The 25889-nt window shown below is 41.7% G+C and overlaps 1 protein-coding gene across 15 annotated transcripts in view; it reads left to right on the forward strand.

The window, feature by feature from the left end:
• Positions 1-11367: 11367 nt before the first annotated feature.
• ptprdb (protein tyrosine phosphatase receptor type Db) overlaps positions 11368-25889 on the forward strand; it is a 155614-nt gene continuing 141092 nt past the window's right edge. For all 15 annotated transcript variants that reach the window (XM_058640363.1, XM_058640364.1, XM_058640376.1 and 12 more), the window contains exons 1-2: positions 11368-11507; positions 11736-11841. The gene's annotated coding sequence lies outside the window, so the exon portion shown is untranslated. The remainder of the gene's footprint in view (positions 11508-11735; positions 11842-25889) is intronic.

Here is a 25889-nt window from a genome sequence, read left to right on the forward strand (position 1 = left end):
TGTTTCTCTTTGTCCTTCACCTAATTTCTAGTGCAGCTCTCGACACCTCACTTCACTTCTCGACAGAAAGGAACCAGGAGATCAACGGGATGAATAGCGGCAAAACTGGAGACTCTCTGAACCACGACAATAATCCCAACTATCATATATATATATATATATATATATATATATATCTGCCGCTTTTTCAAACTTGTCCCATTTGTCATTTCAGTCATTTTTATGGTTATCAGAGGAGCGCCCGTGTTGCTTTGCTTGCTGGATGTATCGCACCCTCTGCTGCTTTTGTAGTGCTGGGAAAGTCCAACGTTGTCTATTTATAGAGTGTAACCATCAGTTTAATGTAGTCACTGCTTAAAGGTGAAAGAGGTTAATGGTGAATTGCTATGATATGATGGCTATGGCTCTCTAACTATCCCTCAAAAATGTAAATGGGAACGTGACGTTGCCCAAATTGTACATTAGTAAATAAAAGACTGTAATTTAGTGTACTAGTGTCTACATTAATAAATGGATTTGCAGATGAATATAGAAATACTTGTTGGATGTATCTATTAAGAAAAGGAAATAACAGTGATTTTAATGCGTAACAATGACGATGGATCTGTTGTGAGTGTGACAGATTACTCTTCGAGAGTGTACACTAAATGTTGCGCTCCCATTCACCCGTTTCTGTTTTTCCCATCTTCAAACAATGCCGTTGTTTGTTTCTACTATCCTCATTTGTTACGTAGCGACAGTCTCTCTGAAACAATCACGTTTCAGAATCGTGTTTCTCTTTTTGTCACCAGTTGAAGCGGTGACCTCAAAACTCGCCATTTGAATATGCAAATAGCAGAGCCCACATTCAAAAACTCTGTCCAAACCATTATCTCCATGCGACCGGACGCGATGAAGAAAAACACATGGCGCCACTTGACTGATAGTAAAATTGTAAGCAATCACGTCTCGTCGTCAAAGTGTCATTATGTTTGCCGTGGCTCTCGGAGAGACAATACATTTGTTTTTATGAAGAAAATATCTCGTCTGTTTACATTTAATCTACTCCTTTCTCTCAGCTGAGTGCGGTTTCTGTGATGACTAAGACTGAGGGAGGTTGTTCATTGGAGACCCTTCTCTCACCCCGCCGCTGCCGCCGCCGCCGCCGCCACAGCGGCCACCTGTTTGCCATGAACGGAGTCTTTGTGATTGACACAACTATCTCATCTGTGTTCCTCTCACGCACGGTAAACACTGCGGCCAGAAAGCGGTGACCTAGTCTGTTTGATGAGCGCAGATCATAAACTTGATTTTAACGTGTTCCCAGAGACGGCATTTTAAATTTGAGTTGGAGTTGGAAATCACCTCAATTAAATTTGTTCCCGGCGGCAAATTACAACTGCCATCACTGACTCTCAGCTCTTCTCCTGTGATTTACTTGTCCGTCATCTTCTTTATCACCTTTTTTTTTTTTTCAATCTTCTGCTTTCCTCACATCTTTCCTCGAAAACCATACAGCACGAGCTAAGAGGTGCGTTTTGTTTTATCTAGTTGGGTTTTTTGTGACTAAATGTTAGTAGGACTTTAAAAAAAAAATATTTGATTGGAATTATACACCGGTCATGCATTCAACACGATGAGTATTTGGTTTTCAGATGGTAAACCAATGTAAACAGCCGCTCGGTTTGGTGTTGTGCTCGTTTCATTTAATTGCTTGATTTTTTTTTTTTTTTTAAAGAAACAAAAGGGTTTAGGTGCAGCTGCAGACTGGCCTGTTGGCAGCTGTATGCTAATGCCTCGCCTTGTTTGTGACTTTGATCAAAGCAAGTCTTATTCTGGTCGGTGCTCGCCTTAAGGCTGTCAGTTTGAGCAACATGGTGGGGAGATATTTTAAAGAAAACCCAAATTTATGTATTGTTATTGACAAAAGACTTTGGAAAGTATGGAAAGTTACATGCTAAAAGCTTGTTTTCACTTCCAGAGTTAGAGCAGGTCCTCTGTGACTTTATAAACAAGAGATGGTAGAAAGAGAGAGAGAGAGAGACTGAAGATGAAATGATTTTTCACTTTCCTTTAATCACCTCAGTTGTGTCACTGTTTCTTTGCACCTACCTTCAACGTCTCTTCCCCTACTGTGAATTTTATCCTTTCAGTTTCTCTCCAAGATTCTTGTTTGGTTGTTTTTTGTCCCCTTTTTTGCCTCCCAGTATCGAGCATTTCTCTACATTCTTTCTTTCATGGCTCCCTCCCTTCTCTCCATATAGGATGTGTGATATGTAAATGCGCAGACAGCTGCTCTCGTTCGCCGAGTTTTGATTCTGCCGTTGGCATAATTAACAGCTCTGCGAACTGTGACTCATCCTAAACTAGAGAGCAGGCCGCCCAGACACAAATGTGAGACACTTGGACACCAGTGTCCAAAACATTTGGAGTCATTTTCAAACTGGCTGTTTTCTCTGCATTATCGGCCCCGTCTTTCCTCCTTTTTAAATCCTTTCATCTTCCTCTTCCTCTCATTTGTCTTTTTGACTCCACCCTGCAGTAACTTCTCTGGCCATCGCCTTCATCCAGAGTCTACTCATCTCCTTAATGGGGATATCAATTAACACGGGAAGCTGGGCCCTCAAGGCCCCCAAAAGCCATAGAGAAACGGGGCAGAATGTATTCATGTGCCCTTTCTTCTCCACTGTATTTTTCACCCTTCCTTTTTTTCCCCTCTCTCATCGGTTTGCTTCTGCATAGAAGGAATGATTCATTTTATTCTGAAAACTCTTCTCGGGGTTTGAGGTACTTGCTGTTTATACAGCAGCGAAAACTTTTCTGCAATTTTTTTCTTCATACAATTTGGTAGGAGTTGGCAAGCCTCATCTGCACACCCATGCTCATATATTGAAAACATAGACTCTGTTTTGACAGCGCGGCGTGTACGGAGATTTGACTATTGACTTGTATAGCGCCTTTCATACTTCAGAGTAGTTCACTCGTGATTGGCAAATTGCAAATTGATAATAATGCAAAAACAAAGTGAAGATCGTAATAGAATAAAAACACTGAAGGTGGCATAGAAATAGGGTGGACAAATACGGTAAAACGTGCAGATACATCTGTGAGCTAATTGTACTAATGATTCTGGACCAATAAAACAAATAAAAACCTGAATTACAGCAAAAACAATGAATAGATCACCTGAAACACGGACATACAGTTGGCGACTTATGTACAATCAATGTACAACAACATACTATTAGAGATGAGACCATACCACTTTTTGTGTTCGATACTGATACCGATATCACAAACTCCAGTATCTACCGATACCGATATTAGTCAGATAAAGTCATTTTAGACCATTCATGAACTATGAAACGACATAATTGTATTTAAATTTTCTCTTTATCTGTTCATAGTGAAGTATATGAACATTGGACCGTATCGGATTTTGCATTTTTACCTGCACCTATATCCGATCCAGTGATTTTGACCAATATCAGACCAATACTGACCGATACCGATTCCCATCCCTACCAGTAACCAGTGTTACAGTTTTTATTTACATTTTTTTTGGTGACGTGAAAGTGATTCCTCTGTGAATTTGATGACGTGAACTTAATTTACAGGCATGGTGTCTCTCCCTAGAATCATATCGCATGTAAGTAAAGACTATTCTTAACAATGACGAGCGCCATTGTGACAGAAAACCATGACAGTGTGATAGAAGTGAGCCGGCGCCAAACAATATCAGTGCCGTGAGACTGAAGAGGCAGATTAACTTTATTCTTAATGTGATTTTCTTTCTGTGACATGTCAAAATGTCTTTCTTTGAAAAAGCTCTTGTTCGGTGTCTTCAAATCCAAGAGCATGACCCAGAGTGCAGCATTTGGGAAGAAAAAGGAAGCTAGAATGAAAACTGTGAGCAGAGAAGCAGATATCATTAATATTAGCCATGTAGTAGCACATTTTCATACCCTTTTTCCACAGCATGAGCCAAGGCTTTATACTCAACTGACTGGTAAAGTCTTTGTACCACTAACAATTGCTTAATAATAACACTATACTGTATATACAAACCCGATTTCCAGAAAGGTTGGTACACTTTCTAAAAAATGCAATATATATATGTATATATATACATATATACTGTATATATACATATATACTGTATATATACATATATATATATATATATATATATATATATATATATACTATACTGTATATATACATATATGTATACATGGTGGAATTGTGGCTGAACAACAATGCTACCGTGATGCACATGGCCACATGGGCTCAGGGGAAAATGATTGTCATTTCACACAGTCAATGACATCTAAAATTGTATTATGTAACGAGAAAAGGTGCAGAGAATGGTACAAAAACCAGCATGGAGCATCAATGCCCACAGCATGTGATCTGCAAGATTAACAACTATAATCAATTTTTTTTCTTTGACTCTTTGTCAAATTACAGATGACGAAGCTCTAAATCTGTGTGTCTTTGTGAAAATAAGAAATGTAATAGCTTAAAGAGCAATTGCATAGGAATAATAAGAGTACATATAAAGTCACATACCGTCCGTTGTTTATATTCAAAGATGTATTGAATATAAACAACGATCAATGCTTCCCACGTATTATTTCACAGATTTTTGAGCCATCAGAAAAATAATAGAAGAAATTGTTGTTCGAAAAGACAAACGGTGGGAAATCAGCCTTTCCGTCTGTATACTTTCTATTCAAACGGCTTTAGCGGCTCAGATTTGTATCCTCCTCTCATGTTTTTGTACTTTTAGTAATAGTGAATCAGTTGCAGTAGAAACACGGCTTGTAGACACACAGAAATAGTATTATATAACCAGTAGTATGTTTCACATGAAAAGCTTAGAGGTCACGAGATGATTCAGTGTTTTCATCTGCTGCCTCCTCTTCCTCAGTTAAGTGTTTTTATCTGCTGCCTCCTCTTCCTCAGTTAAAAGAAGGTATCATGAATATTTTCTTAACCCTCCTATGTGACTTGACCTTACGGCGTGAGGTTACATTAGCTTCCTATTTGTTTCTGTTGTGTTGGCTCCAAAGGTCCATTAGGGTCAACACTGAAGCAACATAATCAATGCCACAGCTGGGAGGTGATGACCAAAGAGGATATAGGCAAATATTGATGGAATGTTCCCAGTCATCTTAGAAGATAAACAATTAAATCCCACTTCCACTCTTACGTCAAAACCTTCACTCGAAAGCTGCTTTCAGACATGCACTGTAATCGAGACAGTATCCTGAAATTGTCTTTGGAGGCTTAAAGGAAGAACTTTACCCACAAGCGCTTGACAGCTTTAAAAAACAAAAAAAACAAAAAAGAAATGCTGCAGAGAGCCAATGTGAGAACACAGAAGGAATAATCTCAATGAGCAAGATTTGAGTCCTTCGCAATCGGTTCTCAACCCAAAAATGTTTGGGGTATTGTGAACGCATCTGACCCAGACAATCACGCGCTGGCAAACCCCGCGAAGCATCCTGAACTTGACATGTTTCCGGTGTTTATGTCTGAAAACAGCTTAAGAGTCTTTGAGTGGAAGTCTGGAAAAATGATTAAATCATTTAGATATTACACTTGTTCACTTTTCATCAACTAGTTTATGACTTTAAGCCGTGCAGCCGGGGCCTAAGAGTAAAGACAATTTTGAAAACTTTGTTTTGCTTTAACCCATCCAACCACTGAGGTGGTCAAAGGGTGAGTTAAATCGCTGCCTCGGAGATAAAATTCAAAACCAATCAGAGCTGATCCCATTCATATCCATTATACCCTGAACTGGATCGATCGTGACAAGGTCTGCAGCTCATCGCTCTGGGGCTGTCAGCAGGGGAAGCCCTAATCTATAGCAAAATGGCTGGCCACCGGCACAGGCTGGAGGAGGAATGTATAAATGAAATATGGATGTTTATCTAGCTGGATAAGATTTATTTAGATGGGTGTGATTAAGTGTTTGATGTTACTCTCTGAACACGATGTGAGCCAGGGGTTTATCACAGGGTGTGTGTGTGTGTGTGTGTGTGTGTCTGCTAATGTCTGTGCAGTGTGCGTTTGAGTTGTGTTGTCTTTTCCCCCCCTCCCGTATGGCGTTTGAAAAGCTCTTTTCCCCCATATTTAAACCATGTTGCTTTGGTACCCCTGAGCTTTCAAACCCCTGGGTGGTCGATATGGCCTAGTTTTTAGAATTTCCTGCTGCACACACAGATGCACGCAAACAACTGGCACAAATACAATGCACTGTCAGCCCCACTTGCACAGCACTCTGACACACACGTGGCACCACAGACCTTGTAAGCGAATTGACACGACGTGTGCGAAGGCGCTTTTGTTCTTTGCCTTTTCCGCTACAGAGGGGACAAGAAAACGTTGAGGGGGTACGAGAGGATGAAGGAAGGGAGGAGGCGGGGGAAGTGGAGAATGAGAAGAAAGGATGAGAAGAAGGGCTGTAAGTATACTGTGTCACAGTATATGGAGCTGAGCCAAGACACATGCTGTGAATAATCTGTGGTGATTTTTTTGCTGAGCCAGTTGTTGTAGCATTAAAAATACAATGCCAAATATGCCCGAGTGTCTGGCTTCCCTTAATGATGACAGCTTAGGGGATGGATAATTAAGACGGAGGGATGAGCAGTTTGCCTCTATATATTTTATTAGTTTTCCAAAATGGCTTTTATTAAATGTTGATATACAGGAAATTGACACAATTGACACGGATATTGGTGCCAAATAAAACAGCACATGCTGTCTTCTATGTAGAGCAGAGGGAGGTGGTGTTTGGAATGTAAGAAGCCGCATAAAACATGTGACATTCAGAACGCAAGTTCGTGTAAACTCGCGAGTGAATTTTTTACAAAAACATATCGCAGTCTCCAAGGTCGGCAAATGATTTATACAAACAGCAAAGCCCATGCAAAATCCCAGACTAGGTGAGCCTGCAAATGGAACACAGACAAAGAGTTTCCTCTTATTATTTAGAGGAATCATGAAAGGGAGTACAGATGGACAGATGGATATAATAGTGGGTGCACAGGAATAAAATTCATCACCCTGAAATCCACGGATATAGCTAAATCTACTGAAGTGTTGAGTCCCCGAGCGTCTTAAATAAACGGATCTGAAGCCAATGTAGCTTTTCCAAAGTGAAGTATGAAACTTTAAATCCGGGGGTTTTATAATATGCACTTCTGACCTTTCGTATGACTTCCAATGTCCACCCTTTCAAGGACAAAGGAAAACGATCCGATTGATTGACTAATTATCCAAATGACCAGTTGACTCATTGATTCACATTGTAGTGGAGTGTCTTGTAACACTGATGTCTGCCTTTGTGAGTAGTTTCATATGGTTAACACTGGATTACAGGCGAACCCTCCGAGAGTTGTACTCATGCCTACGGTGCGAAAACAGATCGATAATCCAGGATTTGCACAAGGGTGGACATGAAACGAAAATACAACAATAACAAAACACCCAAATGAGCCCATATAAATATACACACAGATACACAGAATTACACAAGCACAAAGCTGAGACACACAGCCTCAAAAACACTCACACATATTTCATCCCACATGCTCTGTAAATAGAGAGCAGGATGTTGCAGACATTTGGGTGCATGAACAAACAAGCAGGGAAGGAGGCATGAATATGAGAGAGGGATACAGAGACAGAGAGAGTGAGAGAAAGGAAAGGAGAGTAAGGGGTAGGTGGACTGATGAAGCCGTGACTCAGGAATGAGATATGAAAAGATTCAGCCCCACAATCCATCTCCTCTTCTGCTTCTTTTCTCCCGTCTCCCTCACTATGGGGAGGAAAGTTAGTATGAGACAGACATGGATCTCACCCTGAACTCTGTCCTTTTTCTGCTCACTCTATCCATATCGTGTCGTCTTTCTCTCCCTCACTCTCTCCCGCTTTTCTACCTCTTTTTCTTTTCTCCTCCATGCGGGAGGACAGGGAAGTCTGCCTGCCACTCTCATCATCACATCTCAGTAACCGAGTAGTCAAGACTGCAGTTAATAAAAGAGTGACTATTAGAGAGATAGGACACAATCCTGCTGCTGGCATAATTTTTTTTTTGTCATCAAAGTTGCTGAGGACCTCACACCAAACATAATCGCTTTGAAAAGCAAATATTACTTTTACACTTTTATTTTATTTCGTGGTAACAATGTTAGAGTCTTGCAACAGTGACCAGTCCTGCATGCGTTGAACCAGACCATTCAGATATTATATACAAACGTGCTTCTTGCCTCTGGCTGTGGGATGTAGTGTCTTCCAGTCAAACCCAGAGGGGAAAAGAAAGTGTCACCTGTGTGGTCTGGATTATGACAGACAGAGTGACATTCATTCAGTGTTCAGTACAGGTTATGATGTTCCTTGAGGTTCATTTTTCTATGAAAATGTCAGATGGGTTTTTACTTGTGGTCTCCTCAGAGGTTCAGCTCTTTAAAACCTATGGATGTTTTTGCACGAGTAATCTGACACAGTGTGCAGTGTTTGACATGCAGTTAAGAGCGACTACTAATGATTATTGTTGTAATCTATTAATCGGTTGATCATTTTTCGGTTAATCGGTTAGTTGTTTGTTCCATAAAATGTCAGGGAATGACGATAAACGTTGATCAGTGTTTCCCAAACCTCAACATTCCGATTAATTGATTATTAATATACTGATATTATAAAATATTAAAATAGTTTATGTTTAATTGTGGCCCTACATGTAATTGCCTGGCTTCCTTTTTAGTTTTCTCTTTTAATTTTTAATATAAATATGAGTATATATGCATACATATATACTTACAGGGTTGGACTTTAGAACAATATTATTGCAATATGATTTTCTTCACGAGCCATAAGACAAAGATCATTATGTTTATGCATTGTGCAAAACCCACTTTCAGATATAATGTCTCTGAATGTTTTGCAGTTTAACAAATGTTTCACATTTTGTACTGATTAAGACGTTTGACTTCACAAATAACAGTTTTCTTTAACTTTTAAATGCAAAAACACCTTATAATTATTTGACATGTATTATGTTAATTAGCATGATCAAATGATTTGAACTTTTTACACTAACCTTTCTGGCCTTTTTGGCAGCCATGTATATATTACATTGCGCCTTGATTGATTATTGCATTCCCTGTGGGAAGGAAAAAAACATCCTTAGTTATTCAGAATAGCAAGAAATTGCATATTAATCTGTGGATGATAAATAGTGCAAGTGCTGCTGCAACACCCAGAATATCCCTCCACTACCTGAGGTGTGTGACCATGAGCCAACATGTACCACAGTGAATATAAGAGACTTTTTCTTTTTCAAAGAAATCAAAATATCCTCTATTGGTGTTAGTCTGTATAACCTTTCTCTCTGTTGCTTTGTGGAGCGAGTGTGTGTGTGCTTTTGTATGTGTAGTTAAAGTCGTTTTTGTTGTTTTTTTGTTTTGTTCCTTTTCTGACCAGTTATCCTCATAGGGACCAAAGCCTGGTCCTCATGAGGCAGAGTGTTATTTATGCTGCTCTGGTTAAAGCTGTGAACTGTAATTAGTTCCAGGTTTTAGGTTAGGCTGTCTCAAATTAATGTAGTGTCCTAACAAGAACAGATGCACAGACACGTGTGTGTGTGTGTGTGTGTGTGTTTTCCAGAGGTGGGGGACTTGACACTTGCTTGACTAACGGTGGTAAAAGGCTTGACGGAGACTCGAGTGAAATGACTCGAAATGACTTGACTTGTGGAACGTTTACATTTTCTCAAATATTGCGGGGTTAACGTTGCGCACAAACCTGGCAACCGAGCAACACCAGCACCACAAAATTCCACTGGACACTTCAAATGCCACAAAGGAAGGTAAGACAGGAAGTCAGTTGGTTGTTATTTTAATCTAATCCCCCCCATGCACACCTCTTCTTACACTAATCGCGCATGCTCAGAAGACAACGCAAGAGCTTATGCTAGCCTGCTAAATCCAACAAAACAGTTGCAGCAACGTTATGGCGGAGAAGGGGCCAACAACAGGTGTCGGTCGTAAATGAAAGACAGTTTTTGAGAAGGCTACTGCCAAGAAGGCTGATGCAGAGCGATCCAAGACCAGAGTCAACATCTGTGCTGCATTTGAACGGTTGCGACAACTGAAAGGGCTGAAAAGTGATGACTTGGTGGCTCTGTTTCTACTGGACTTTATGTCTTTGTGAACTTTGTCGTTTTTCATCATCACATTGTATCACAAGTATCCTAAAAAGTAGGCGCAAGGTATTGAAAAGTACAGAAAGTTACTGATGCTGCGCAGTGCTCCTGAATCTGTATTCGTTGCACGTTCCTGTGCTCTTGGGGCATAGTAGAGATGAAAAAATTACTCGATTAGTACTAAATTACTAAATTAATCGAGTACTAAATTAATCATCAACTATTTTGATAATCGATTAATCGGTTTGAAACTTTTTTCATGATGAAAACAAGATTTCTAGTTGTTTTAGCTTCTTAAATGTGAACATTTTGTGGTTTCTTTGCTCCATAAAACAAAGAAATCATTAAAAATGTAATCATTTGGTTTGTGGACAAAACAAGACATTCGAGAACTTCATCATTTCCACGTTTAACTAACACCGATCAACATTTTTGAATTTTTTTTTGTCATTTTATGGACCGAACGATTGCTCGGTTAATCATGTAAATAATCGGCAGATTAATGGATTATGAAAAGCTGGTTATGATTAAAGTGCAAAAATCTTTTCTTTATCCAATCTTTACATTTTATACTCTGTAGTTTTATGTATTTTCATTTTATTGATGTTAATGTAACTGAACTGTTGGCAAAGTTAATAACACAACATCAATAAAAGGGACAGACACGAGTTAGCCACTTCAGGTAGCCACCGTAGCTTCCCACTCAAACTTTTATTATCAGCGTAGAACAAGAACAGCGGAAGTCCGCCAACCACAACAACATTACGTCATTTCAGAGAGCTACGTCTTGTGCCTAGTCTTTTAAAAAATAATTAAATATACAATACAGTTGTCTGGGACCATGAAACAGTCATATGAGTAATACAGTGTTTCAAAAAACCTCAACAAAAAAACATTTAAATGTGAAATATCTGGGAAATCGTCTTCATCTTCTATATTCATGAGACTTGACTTGTAACGTGCTTGAGATTAGCGATGACGTGTGACTGGATACTCTCAGGTGAGATACTTTATGTCGTAAGTGGTTTGTGTTTCATATCTTGACCTAGTTGAATAACTTTTAAGTGCTGTGGTTTTTCTAATTCAATCCTCTGGACCTGTCTCTACTGCACATCTGCTCTCTCTCTCTCTCAGTCTCGCTCTCAGTCTCTCTCTCTCTCTCGCTCTCTCTCTCTCTCTCCCTCTCCCCCATCCGGAGCTTATCTCGGTGCGCATCGTCAGCATCAGTTTGAAGTCAAATCTGACAGCCGCTGCCTTGCCCGCTTCTTTTTCCGCCTCCTTCACTCTCCGGTGGTCATCCCGTCTCATTTAAAAGGTATCGCTCCACATTAGTGAGCTAAACGTGTGTAATTATTGATGTACTTTCTGTGTGTGTGTGTGTGTGTGTGGGGAGTGGAGTGAGCGTGGGGCTGACCTCGATTGCCGCCTGTGTGTGTGTGTGTGTGTGTGTTTGTGTTTGTGTGTGAGCGTCTGTGGACTATAACGTGCTTTCTATGTCTCTGAGTGTGTGTGTGTGTGTTCTCATCCTCTTACCCTTTCGCAGTTCAGTTCAGGCGGGACTGTGGGAGCTGGCTTCAACTTGGGCTGAAGAAAGACAAGGGAAACTCCTCGGGATTCTCCGTACACCGAGCTCTCATCCGGACATTGTGGTGAGCACTTTTTTTTTTGCCTAAATTGTTGCTCGATTTCTATCATATTTTCCATTTCTTTTCTTTTTTTTTACCCTCCACCAATTTTTTTTTTTGCAAAGTGCACATTTGTGTCTACTCTTAAATGATCACCATCAAAGAATCGTTTATGTTTTATTAAATGAATTGCACATGTGTGATATGTGAGCTGCAGAAAGACATTTTATAATTTCCTTCACCCCGGTCGCTGGGAAGTTGTAGCTTATTATGCATGGGAATTAAACGTGGCCAATTGCGACAATTGTACCAACCTGTATTCCTCTCACTGTGGGGTGGAGATAGTAAAATACAGCCGGTCTGGGTGAAGGAGGCGGGGTGAGGTGAGGGAGTGAGGATGGTGAGAAGAAAGGAACATTTTAGGGATCCCTCAGGGAAGCTTCTCTCCTTTTATGAGAGCTTTTATTAGTCTTTTATTTCTCTACAATGATGACATTGTCTGATACTCGCTCTAAAGCCTCTAGTTAATATGCTATTATTGTCAATGCCATTACTCCATATTAAGGGTTTTTATGTAGATTGTGACAGCCCTACAGTATTGCTGGCTATGCTGTAGGCAGAAATCTATGGGGCCATTTGCTGCTTTTATTGTCCTGTTTATCAATTAAGGCTGTCTATAATGGAGATATCACACTTCCTCTAAGATAAAACATTACTCTCCCACACACCATCCGTTAGCATCTCACCTCCTACATAGCCACACTTGCTGTCCACAGCCGATTATCTGGTTATGTGCCACCATTTGCACTAATAGCGAGTCCCTACTTAATGCAATGACAACTCGATCTGTCAGTTCATGCACGGCGGAGGGGCCGCTTAAAGGCGTATAGAAGCGGTGTCGCCCAGGCCAGACTGAGGGGCCGTAAAGACACAAAGGGCATGACAAAGTGCCAGTGGAGGATGTCAGAGCAGTTTGCTGATGTGTTTTATTATCCATGTACAGTATAGTTGGCCGTCATTGTGAAGCATGTACTAAGAAGTGTGTGTGTGTGTGCTCAGTCAAGTGTATGCAGTGAAAGGGACACACACACACACACAGAGAGAGAGAGAGAGAGAGCTTATGCTAACTCAAAGTATTGGAGGAAAAGGAAAACCCATGTAAGCAGTTTCTCTTTTCGGATATATATTTATATATCGAGCTGTCACTGAGAAACTGTTGGTTCTTCTGGATGTCACCAGCTTGCCACCAGCAGGAGATTTATATGAAAGAGGGCCCCACGCTTATTTTAACTTAACTATACAGTTGCAAGACAAACAAGGGCAGGGCAAAGAGGACCGAGCAAACAAAACCCCACACTTGAACACAAATGAGACCATCTTATATGACGAGAGGGGGAAATTGTCAGACTGGCATGTTGAGGCTTCGTTGTGCCACATAATGCCCGTGGACCAGAAGCTGTTGTGAAATCATTTGAGCTTTGGCTATTTAATATTTCCATGTTTCTATAGCTACAGTCAAGGTAAAAGTAATAACTTATCAACGGGAAATTTGTTTCATTGGGAGACTGTCCACATCATCCCTTCTCAATTTGGCTCCCGTACTCTCCTCAGATGAGTCTCACGCTGGGGAATCACACATATGTTCCAGGAGAGAATTTGAACCTCGTTGTAGACGTGGCTCGACAATCATGCAACGCACCAGTCATTTAGCCTCAGCAACCCCCATCAGTTTGTATTCTCAGATGATGTCATGTCGCTGAAAGCTGGTGAAAGTGACGAGGATGAGTGTGAGTGTGGGTTTGAGGTTGTGTGACTGCAGCTCTTTCTAATGACGCTTATAATACTGATCAACTGAGCATTGCTGATACTGGTTATAAAGTTGCGGGGTAATCGCATAGTAATAAGTGCTGGTACAGTGAAGACTGGAATAAGATCAAAAGGACTTGATTTCCCAGAATGCTCTTCAGTCTAAGAGCTGTGTGAGTTAATGAATGTTGGAGCAGAGGCAAATACCAGTTTAAGTGCGCTTGTAAGAAACAGACAAGCTGAGTATCACTTGACAACATGAAAGAATGGTTGTACTCAGTGTTGTTGAAGTGGAGAGGCTGGCAACATGATTGCACTTTTAAGAACATGACAGTCTATGCAGAATGGTAGCGGCATACAAAGCCAGTCCTGCTTCTTTTTTTTCTTTTTTTTTCATGTGACAGATTGTGTGTGTGTGTGTGTTTTCTCTTTCATCCTGTTGTTGTTTGTTCTCACAGATGCAGTTACCAAATCATATATAATAGGCACATAGACGCTGAAATGCACTTACGCACATTATCTCGTTTTTAACATGGACAAATATGGCAATCAAAGCTACGTTCTCCAAAAATACCTTGATGACGCCCTGCAGTCACACTTGCCTTCACACCTTATTGTGCACATCTACCATCATTTTAAAGATTTTCTCCCCCCCCGCCATTATTAGACAGGACAATAGGTGTGTGTGTGGGGGGGGGGGGGGGGGGGGGACATGCGGGTGGAATCCAACCTGGGTCGCTGCAGGGGATCTTGGCCCACAATTTCTACTGTACAGTACATGGCTTTGGTTTTAAACAATAGTGGACACACACACACACACAGGCACAGATATGTGGATATATTCAGAGTTCTAGCAGGGACAACCCCAGAGTGCAGGCACCAAACCAAAGAGCTGGTGATAACGAGGTTGAAGTTAGTTAGGATTTTAGCTGAGCCGCAACCTCCTAACACCCTTTCTAAAACGGATTCATCCCAAAATGACATGTTTTTCCAAGAGAGGGAGATGAAAACACTCTCTCTTTCCTGCACTCTCTCTCTCTTTCTCTGTCTCCCTCCCTCCCTCCCTTCCTTCTTCTCTTGCCAAATACAGTGGAGGCCCCCCTCACTCCCCCTCACCAATACTCTCATACTCTCACACACTATCTGTTTCACACCCCGCTCCTCCCTCCCATTCTCTCACATCTCTCTCCTCTCTCCTCCCTTGGCACCTCGATGTGTTTCTCTTTAATTGAGATGCATTTCAATGTGGTGCAAATTAGCTTTCTACAGCTCCAGTCTCAACTTGCAACCTGTGCGTGTGTGTTCATGGATGTATATGTGTGCATGTGTAATCTTTATTTGTGCATGTGTGTGTGTGTGTGTGAGAGAGAGTGAGAGAGAGAAAAGAATCCCCATAGTTGAAAGTGAAGACGCTACCTTCCTGTTCTCCAACGCATCTTCTGATGCCTCCACTCTTCCACAAACTTACATTTTTAGTACAGCGTTAATATATTGCACTGGTTTGGACTTCTTTTGTTTGTGTCTCTTGGCAGGAAGAATTTACTTGGCCCTCTTCTTTGGACTCAAATTCTGATCCGTGCCTCTTGAGAGATGACAGTTATGTGGCAGCTCATTAGGGACAGAAATCAGGAGGGTAAGGGGGTGGCTTTTATAAAGACACGATTCAGTTATGCACTGCTTGTCTCTCAGCTGATCTATTTCTATATTGTTTTGATTAAGGAAAAAACTGTACTCTGTGCAGGGTTGCTAACAGATAACTGGAAAATAGTTCATTTCTATTAACGTGTTCTTCTGAGAAAACCAAGCAAATTGCCAATTATTTATAATAATGGTTTCTTCAAATTAGTAGTGTAGAGTAGTGGTTTCCAACCTTGGGTTCATTACATCCTCAGAGTTTGAATAATTAAATGCAGGGGTAACAAAGTGATTAAGGAGACAGGAAAAATGAGGTAAAAGTTGCCACTAACTTTTTACACCTCTAGAATCTCTGCCGTACACAATCAGGGTTCAGTATGCTTTACCTTGAATGTTACAGTATTTCATTTCTTGGTGGAAATCAATTCCTAAAATGAAGTATGGCTAAAAACAAAACAAAAACAAGTTGTTGCAACAAAAACTACAACACTGAGAGAGTGCGAACCTCCACCAAGGCTGCTCAGTTTCCCAGACTATCAATACAATCAAGTGGTAAGCCATATCTGGATCACCACCAAAATCTAATTGTTTCTTCCTGTGGCCATAACCTACATCCACAGAAAATATGATCAAAATCGAAGACAAACAGACAAACATGACCAAAAACATAACCTCCCTGGAGAAGGTAATAAGATTTATCAAGAAGAGTGAACTTTCTTAAAGCAGTTTCCCCAGGCAGGTGGTCTCTGGTGTGCTCTGTGTATGAATGTGTGTGCCAGCGTCATGTGACTGTGAGCATGGCACGGTTCACTTTCCCGGCCTGTACATGTATGCATGTGCGCATGAGGACTGAGGAGTCGTTAGAGAGAGTGATGCTGACAGTGGGGTGACCTTGGGGCTCCCAGTCTTCCTCCTGTCGATGAAGGGGATGACTTAGTGCCTCCCTATCCACCCATGATGGCTCATTTATTATCATTAGGCACACAGTCAAAAGATGCTGCTCAGGCCCTCAAGACAGAGTGGTACGTCTGTATATGTGAGCATGTGCCACTGAGAGTGAGAGACAACAGGACAGAGCCAGAAAGGGAATTCTTATCTCTGACACTAAGTGCAACATATGTGTCTGTCAACCTTTGTTTGTCCCAGGTACGTCCGCTCGCGCGTCAACTTCTGAACGTGTGTTTTCCATATCTCGGCGAGCAGATGCGTTGCCCGTCAGTCCGCGTCTGCCCGTGAGACGGGCCTCTCTGTCTGCTTACCACGCAGGCATCAATCACGGGTCATGCCACAACCCTAACCTTAGCTCACTCACAGCCTGCCGGTGAGCAACATCAGTGGTATATGGCTACATCTGTGCTATCGTTTCTCAGTGTGATGGATGGAGACTTCTGCGGGCCAGTCAATACCCAATCTGAGCCTCACTGTCCTGATTTAAGATACAGCTGCACCCAGGTGACACACTCAGGCGCACGCCACTTTAATCACTCTCAGCATCAACTCTACACTGCCAAGATTGGTCTGTGTGTCTGTGTGTGTCTGTGTGTGTCTGTGTGTGTGTGTGTGTGTGTGTGTGTGTGTGTGTGGTGGGAGGGGGTTCTATTAGTATCAGTCAAGCTCTGCTGTAATCACACAGCAATCGGCAATTGCCTGCACTTGTGGGAGAGTTAACATTTCTATAGAATTTAAAGGCAGTGACATAAATATAATTTATGAGGGAGGTTTTACACTACGTGAAGCTGGAGTAGGAGGAGAAAAACACACATAAAGATGGAGCGACTGGGTTACATTATTGTAGTATTACCCCGAGAACCTTGTCTGAACTGAAAATCCTCATTCAGAAGCACCATCTCCTAAATATATATATGTGTACTGTGTATTTTTTTGGAATGCCAAATTTGTTTTGGAAGCATAATTGCTCTGTGGATTAATGTCAGCAGTAACAGTGTGCTGTGTGTCGTCCTTAATCTGCTCGGGCTGAACAATTAATTGCTTTCAAATAGAAATCCCAATTTGAAACAATGCAATGACATAGGGTTTGTGCTTTATTGTCAATGGCTTTCAGTAGATCAGTGCATGCTCCGTCATGTTTAAAAACAATTACAGAGTGAACGTGGAACCTTGCGAGCCACTTTCTCTCTGCAATGATAAGAGATTGTCTGTTGTAGTGTAACATTTAGGTGAAATATTGAGAAATCCAATGCGGCTAAAGACTAAATGTCACTGTTCACTTTTTTTTATAATTTTCAGTCAATTTCCATTTGTCAAAACATACTTTGTGCACAACCATTAAAATAGTACTCATGCCTTTCTTGGCAGGAGCAGATGTTAAAGGGAAAATAAAGAAGGAACTTTGATAGTGAACATTTACTCGTTTCATATCAATGTAAAATAGTTAGTATGTAGTTTAAAAAAAACAAAAAAAAAACTCAAATCACAAGGCCTTTACTTATATAAAAAAAAACTGCATCTGCTCATTTCGATTTATTTATGAACACCGTTTTCCAGAGACATGGTCACAAATAACCACAATCGCCAAATTTACTGGACAGACCATGTCAACAACCTTATGCAAAGAAGGAAGTGCAATTCCAATCAGCAATATATCACCAGGGTGGGCAGCCGAAAATCAGCATCCTCCGCGTGTGTGTGTGTGTGTATGGTCGCCTCGCCGTCTGACTTTATGAGTGTATCATGCAGCAGGATACGCTGTGATACGTGTGGTAATCAATGCAAGATTGTGTTTGTACGGGCGAGCGGCTGGATATCAAGTACTTCATCGGAGAGTAATCTGTTTGCACTGGTTCAAATTGTTCTCTCTTGCCATGTCATCATTCACATGCGTGCACACACACACACTTACTTGTATGCACACACGTAAACACACACGCACACATATGTATATGTCCACAGCCCCTCCCCTCCAGCCCCTTCCAGTTTGGCTGTTAGTCTAATTTATGAGGTGCCGTTAATTTGGCCTAAACGCTCGTTGCGAGACCTCCCTCCTCTCTCATCCCTTCATCTCTGCATCCCTCCCTCTCTTCCTCCCTCTCATCAGTCACTCAGCAGAGTAAATCAGAGGGGTGGTATTGCACAGCAGGCAATACATAGACTGGACACCTTGACTAATATACCACTGTCCTTCTCCCTCCCCTCCTCTCTCTGTCTATCCAACTCTCTCCATCCCTCCTTCTCTTCATCTTTCTTGCCCGACACTAAATCAAATTTGGCCCTCACCTCTCCTCTCCTCTCCTCTCCTCTCCTCTCCTCTCCTCTTTTTACATTTGCCTCCTCCTCATTTCTGTCTACAATTCTGTCACCTCTCCTGTGCTTTCTCAGTGCACTTCCCTCCACCCACCGTCTCCACACTTCTGTCCTCTACCCTTCTTCCGTTACTGTTCCGTCTTTACTCCCTTACCTTGCCTTGCACCTCGTTGCCGCCGCCCCCCCATTTCTCTGTTCTCATGGTAGGTGTAAATTTAGCACAGGAAGCATGAGGGAATGCTTTGTGTGTGTGTGTGTGTGTGTGTGTGTGTGTGTGTGTGTGTGTGTGTTAGGGAGCGAGAGAAAGAGAACTCTACATGAAAGCTTCTCTGAGTCCCCGCACAGCGCTCAGATGGGGCTGATTAAAAGCCTAAAGCCTTGGTTTTCATCCACATTTAGGATTCACGTAAAGTCACGTTCACGCACTCATGCAGTCGCACATTAACACATGCACGCACACACGAGTCATCGTCGTTATCTTCCTCTTCTTTTCTCACTTTTGCTCCCCACCTGTATTGTCATCTTCTTCTCTCTTTCTCCGTCTCGCTCTCGAACACAAACGCACACTTAAGTGACTGGTTGAAGGTGATTCTTGGAGAAACACTGGAAGTGAACAAAAACAACATCAGGCATCTGAGACCTCCCTCATCACTTTACACCACATTGCTCTCTCTTATTCCATACATGGCGCACACATGGGAATAACCCTGTGCTGTACTCACTGTGCTGAACTACCCAGTACACCCATACATCACTGTCCATCTTTCCAGCTCCGTCTCCCACTGTCTCTTCTCCATCTCACCCCTCGTCCCATTCATCCTGGGTTTTATGTCTATTTATTTTCCTTTTTTCTTCGTCCTCTTTCTCATCTCTCAAAACGTCACTCTCTTACACGCGCTCATCTATCGGGCCCATCTTTGTCCCTTTCCCCCCCTCCTTTCTACGTTGTTCAAACTCCCAGAGCACAAAGGGTCTACTTTTCAATAAATGTGACAACACTTAGCCTCCTCTTCCTTCTCCTTCTTACACTCCTTTTTACTTGTGCACACTTTCATGCTATCTCTACTTCATTCCATACCACATTATACTGTATTTATATATATGTACAACAAAGTTTGTTTGAATTTTACGATCAAGTATTATACGGCATCACTCATTATAAGGCATGATGGTAAATATAAATAATATGATATAGAATATATAAATAATTTATCATTTCTGGGGAATTAGGTTGTACTTAAATTATTGAGTAAGATACCAAACACATTTAACATGTAAACATCTAAGCGGAAGTGTAACTCGTCGTTACACCGACTTGTGAAGTTTACTTCCGCAGTAAATACCTTTACGTGACATTCTTTGGGCTCAGGAGCATAAATCAAGAGCTTTCAGCTCCTGGAGGCATAGTCAGGTAAGCGCCGAATGATAAATTATTATTATATAAACCCCTGATCCGGACTTGATTGTTAGGGGTCACTGGACGTGCACTATATATTATGATAATAAACGGGGGGGTTGCGCGTGAGACGCTTTTGTTTCACGACTCTGCCAGCAAGCGTGGCTCAAAAACTTTTAACTTAAATAATCATATTCTTCAGTGACAGACATGGAACTCACAAATCAAGTATGAATCATGCATGCATTTTCTTGTGTGAATCCATTATGTGACTCTATCCCTGTGAAATCTCTGGGAGGCAGGCCAAGTGTCTCTGGCTGAGCCATCACCATTCGCCGTGTGTCTGTTCTCTCAGCCACACAGAAGACAGATAGAACCACCAGTCTGCTCACCCCTCCATCGCACCAATGTAATCAGACCTCAGCAGCCATAAACCACTGACTATGGACACTCTACCCAGCCCGCTGTCTCAGAAACGCACACACACACACACACACAGAGAGAGAGAGAGAGAGAGAGAGAGAGAGAGAGAGAGAGAGAGACAATCCAAACCTCGCAGACTGACAAATGAATTCAAGTGTAGACTTAAGTGTCAACTCATTTATAAAAATAGGCAATAGGAATGTTTCCGTGACTAAGAATAGACACAATCTGACATCACAAATGTGAAATAAGTGCCGTCGTATTGGCTCACACGTATACACAGTATCTGCACTGGCTGACATATTCATGGGGAACTAAATTGAGGTGTTGGAACGCTGAGCGGTGGTTCTTCATAAGTTGAGACTTTTCTGCCCAAAGGAGCGTAGCCCGATATGTCCCACTCTGCAGACACAGGAAGGATGTCTCCTTGCTAACGGGGAGTCTTAATCACGTCGCGCATGTCGTGTATGTGTGTGTGTGCATGGATGGACTACTGTCTCATGGGTCTTTGAGTTATGTGGAAGCTTGTGTCTTTATCTCCCTTCCTCACGTCTCTTCCATCACTCTTTTTTGCACCTCCATCAGTGTCTGCCCCCCCACCAACCGCCACTGCCACCGCCAACTTCTCAGGCCATTTTGTGTCTGTTTGTCTTTTTGTTATCTTGTATCTTTTGCTCCTCTTCTCAGCAAACTAACACTTAAATGTCTCCCTCTCTCAAACCCCCCCCCCCCCCCCCTCCCCTTTTCACTCCTTCTCTCCAGCTTTGTGGTGTGAACGATGGTGTATCACTGTGCTTTAGGAGATTTACTGCTGGATCCTGCCTCTGTCAGGTGTTGAGAGGAAAGGAAAGCGATGCAGGGCGGGAGAGAGGGAGAAGCAGATGGAAGATGGAGCAGTACATAGGGAGATGAAGAACATGAGCGGCTTGGGGGAGTGGAATCAGAGGAGGAGGGCAAAGAAAGGGATGAGAAAAGGGAAGATAATGCAGGAGAGCGTACAATGAGGGAAAAAGTCAGGAAGACGCAAAGAGAGTGTAGAATAGAACAGAACAAGAGGTTACACAATGTTTTTTAAAGCAGTCTCTGGATATAGTTTGACAGAATGCCTCTCTGCTCAGATATATCTGAGCTTTTCTCTCCTTTGCTCTGTTTTTCACCTACACACACACACACACACACAAAAACAATCACACAGAAGCATAAACTCAGAGAGTTACACACGCAGCTGAATCCATACTGTCAGTTCCAGGCAAAACTCACTGGCTCTCACACTTGACCAGAATCCAATTAGTTTGGCTGTGAGAATGCGAGGATTTCTTGATCTTACATTTTTGTTTAAAAACTGCTCCCTCACTAGAGTGAAGCGCAGTGGGCCTTGTGAGGGGTTAAAGTTGAGACTGAAGAGTCACCCAGTGTGTTTAACCTACTAATAGAGCATTCACACTCTTTAATGGCCCCCAAGAGACAACACACATCCATCTTCAAAGCCCTGCCTCACTGCTTCAGAACATGTATGCGCACATGTATGTGCCTGTAGGAGTCATTAATATACTGCCGTGATGGAAACCTCTTTCCTCACTAAAATAGAATTATATAATGTATTAGTGGTACAACATTTGGAACATTTGACATCATTTTCTCGCGTGTACAATTTGTGCTCGGCGAGTCATGATTTATTGAATTAAATGTTTTGACTGATTGTTTACATTTACTGAAAGAACAGCAGTGAGTCTTTGTTTGTAGGAGAATTTAACTTAATTGGCAATGGGGAAAATGTGTGTCTGTGTGTATTTAGCCACCATACAACATTACAAATGTCAGGAAAAGCTACTTTAATGAAAGGCAAATTCCACAGCAATCAAGTGAGCCTTGCTCACGTCTAGAGCTGCAACTAACGATTATTTTCATAATCGATTAATCTGTCGATTATTTTCTCAATGAATCGAGTCATCGCGTGGGCCATAGTCAGAAAACGTTCTCAAATGTCTTGTTCTGTACACTAACCAAAATGATTCAGTTTCTAATTCTTTTTTTTTGTTATCTGGAGCAAAGAAACCAGAAAATATTTATATTCAAGAAGCTGAAACAGTCGGGAATCTTGTTTTAATCATGAAAAAAGCTTCGCACGGATAAATCGATTATCAAAATAGTTGACGATTCATTTAGCAATCAATCAATAATCGATTAATCGAGTAATTGTATCAGTTCTACATGTATGCTTATTTTATGCTTAGAATCACCTTCCTTCTACCTCCATCAGCTGAGCTATTATACAAAACATCTCCTCCAGCATTTACCTCCAACTCCAGCACGATCAGCTCACTTTCAGTCAACATTAGCTTGGTTTTTATCAAAATGTACTGAAAATAGTTTTTTCGAAAGAAGTGCATTCATGTTTGTTTCCATTCAATGCTGCTAAGCAACTAATGGCATCATGGGCAGTAGGTGGAAGTAAGTGAAGTGTGCCAAGCAATTTCCTATATTTATTTTTATTATGATTGTCGTCACATTTGCTTTTATGAAATATGACGTCACACAGTATTGGGGTTTACTCATCGGTCCACTCATGCCGCCTCTTTTCCACCGCATCATGCCATTTCTCCATTTTTCCACTGCAGTGAAATGCAGAAGGTGGAGAGGCGTTTTCAGTCATGTGATCCTTTTTTTTTTTTTTTCAATGAGTGTGTTTTCCATTGCACTTTTAACTCTTCAATTCTCACTGCTTTTTCCCACCTCCCTCAAGTTTAAAAACGTGCGTGATATTTAAAGACTTTATTTTTCCTTCTTTTCTGTGCGCCCGCAGCGGTGCAGAGCACTTGTTCAGTCCTCTCACAAAGACTACGGTGCAGAGTCTGTGTTGACCCGACACAAACCAGCCTTTAAACGCATAAATCAACAGCTGTGTGTTATCAAGCGCTTGCACATAAAGTGCAACTGCATGTTGTTGTGCAAGGCCAAAAATACCCATGAATCAAATCGACCCAAGGTGTTGGATTGTACCGGTGTGGGGGCATGTGGCTACAGGTAGGAGAGATTTAAAACCATTATCGTCCAACACGTAGTACACCACGTTTCTCCTCCTTTGAGGACGGATTTTTATCACATCAGCAGTAATTTGCCCCTGCCTCTCGACACTTATGAGGTATGCATTAGAATCAGCACACTGGTACGCAGCACCGAGTGCTACGTTACAAACACATTCTGCGTTATTCACAGAGCCAAATCATCACTTGATAGGAAATACAGATTCCTCTCTGTTTTCCTTCTCGCCGTGACTTGATATTCTAATGCAGCCCTGCAATCACACCACCATGCATGTCTTGTCGGTGTTGTACTGGTGGTCAGGTTCACACTGTGTTAAACTGTCAGTGACGACAATGCTGGCAGCAGTGTCGGAACAATCTGGACACCTCATGTCATTAAATCATGGCTCAGCTTCACAATGTTCCTGCTCACAGTCTCTGCCATTTTACCATTTAAAGATATATGAGAATGGTTAATAAGAGTGAATGAACTGACTCAGTCCAGTTAAATTTCCACTGTGTCAGAAGTGGCGTAGAAACAGTTGCCCTTATATTGCATGATTGGTTGATTATTAAGTAAGTGTGTGTGTGATCGCTTTGATTTTTTTACTGCCGCGAAGATGACAAGAAACTGCATGTATTTGTGAGGATAAATGTTTTGCTGCAGCTGAACAAGAAGCTGACTGGTGTGAAATTGTTTGTGTCAAATTTAAAAACGAACAATCCTTGAGAGCAGATTTGAAAAAACACAGATGAACACCATGAGAAGTGCATTCAGTTTTATTTTTTTAGATGGTCATGGTGTCGAAGAGACAGGGAACAGGGCGAGTGAATTGGGGAGATGCATGCACTGAAGGGCAAGGGTGGACAGAGTTGAACTGTGACCCGCTGCATGTGCTCGGCCCCCTAACCCCTCAGCTGTCGGGACACCCTAACTAGTGTGGGATAACTTTCCGAGTTTGACCTGGGGCATTATTGCTGTCTTTAAAAGTCATGCATGGCACCACCGAAAGTGAAGGTTTGTTTGACTAAAAAACTGCCGTTTGAAGGATCATTTAATTTGTCCCGTGATGGTCGTTGTAAACATTGCAATGGCCCTTCTGTCGTTCGATTGTGATGTAGTTAGCATGCGTACATGTATGAATGAGGCATTATGTACTGTGGACATAGCCAGAAGACGTCAGAGGGGAGATGAATTGAGAGACGGAGAGCAGAAACAGGAATGGTTTGAGGCTCCCATCTGTCAGAGAGATAGGAGACGCAGGGTGGAAGATGGATGGAGTGATAGAAGAAAAGAAGAAGGGGGGGGTAATTGACTAATAGCAGAATGTGGATGAAGAGACACAGGCTGTGAGACAGACAACAAAAAGGAAGGAGGGAGGACAGAGGGACAGAGAGGAGGTGGAGAAGAGGAGACGGAGACAGACAGAGGAAGTGAAAGACGCCTGAGAGGGAGAGAGTGTGTGGGTGAATGTGAGAGCAGTGTTAGCTAACGCGTCTGTCAATCTGAATCTCTGATTGACACCCCGGGGTCCAGCGCTCCGCTCACTGGTTTTTCCTGTCAGGATGTGGGGCATGAGGTCACACATGCACACACACACACACACACATACAGTGAGCGATACATACTTCCTGTGACCTTTGACATAGACACACACATCATGACATAATTAAAAAAGTACAGCCAAAATATTAGTATGTGCATAAAGGCATCTTTATTTGGGATTAATTAATGGCAGGGGGTAGTTGGTCAGTGTCACGCTGGAGTTATGATGGTTATAAATCTGTTTTTGGACAAAGGGACTGATTTAGTAATGGATTAATAATCAATTAATGGTTGCAGCACTAGTCTAGGTCTTAAATTCAAGGCCCACGGGCCACATGCGGCCCTTTGATCCATTTCATGTGGCCCGCCACTTAATATCAAGTTGTAATTGAGTTATTTTTTTAGTAATAGATTAGTTTTGCATCACAAATACATTGTTAATGTGAACTACAGTATATGTTGTTCCATCATGTTCATTGACTGGCCCCTTACTGACCAGACTAAATACTCAGTGGCTCCACGGTCATTTGCGTTTGAGATCCCTGTCTGTTTGCATAATGTTAATAATACGTAGCCCGTATGAAACAAAGAAGGCAACCAAATGGGAACTGCTGCAAAGTTCACATTTGTGAAGTAGATATCGTGTGACCTCAGGTGTCTTGCACTCAAATAATCAAATAAATCTTAAAAAGTCTTAAGTAACTTTCTGAAAATCAATAAATTGAATCAATTTGATTCCCAGTTAAGATGAAGAATTGAACTTCTGCGTTTAGACCTCATCTCATTTAGTCTAAATGAGGTGAGGTCTCCTCTGGCGTTCACTCCTGCTGACTGGGCCGTAACCTTTGACTTTTGACCTTTGACCTTTTCACTGTCAGCAGTACAGCGCGCTACGCTACCTTTAAAATGTCCCTTTAAGAAGAGCTGTCCGCTTGAATGTGTGTGATTCTATATTTGTTGATGCAGCCGTATTTGTTGTTTA

Source organism: Solea solea, chromosome 10 (assembly GCF_958295425.1).
Source record: "Solea solea chromosome 10, fSolSol10.1, whole genome shotgun sequence".
Taxonomy (NCBI): Eukaryota; Metazoa; Chordata; class Actinopteri; order Pleuronectiformes; family Soleidae; genus Solea; species Solea solea.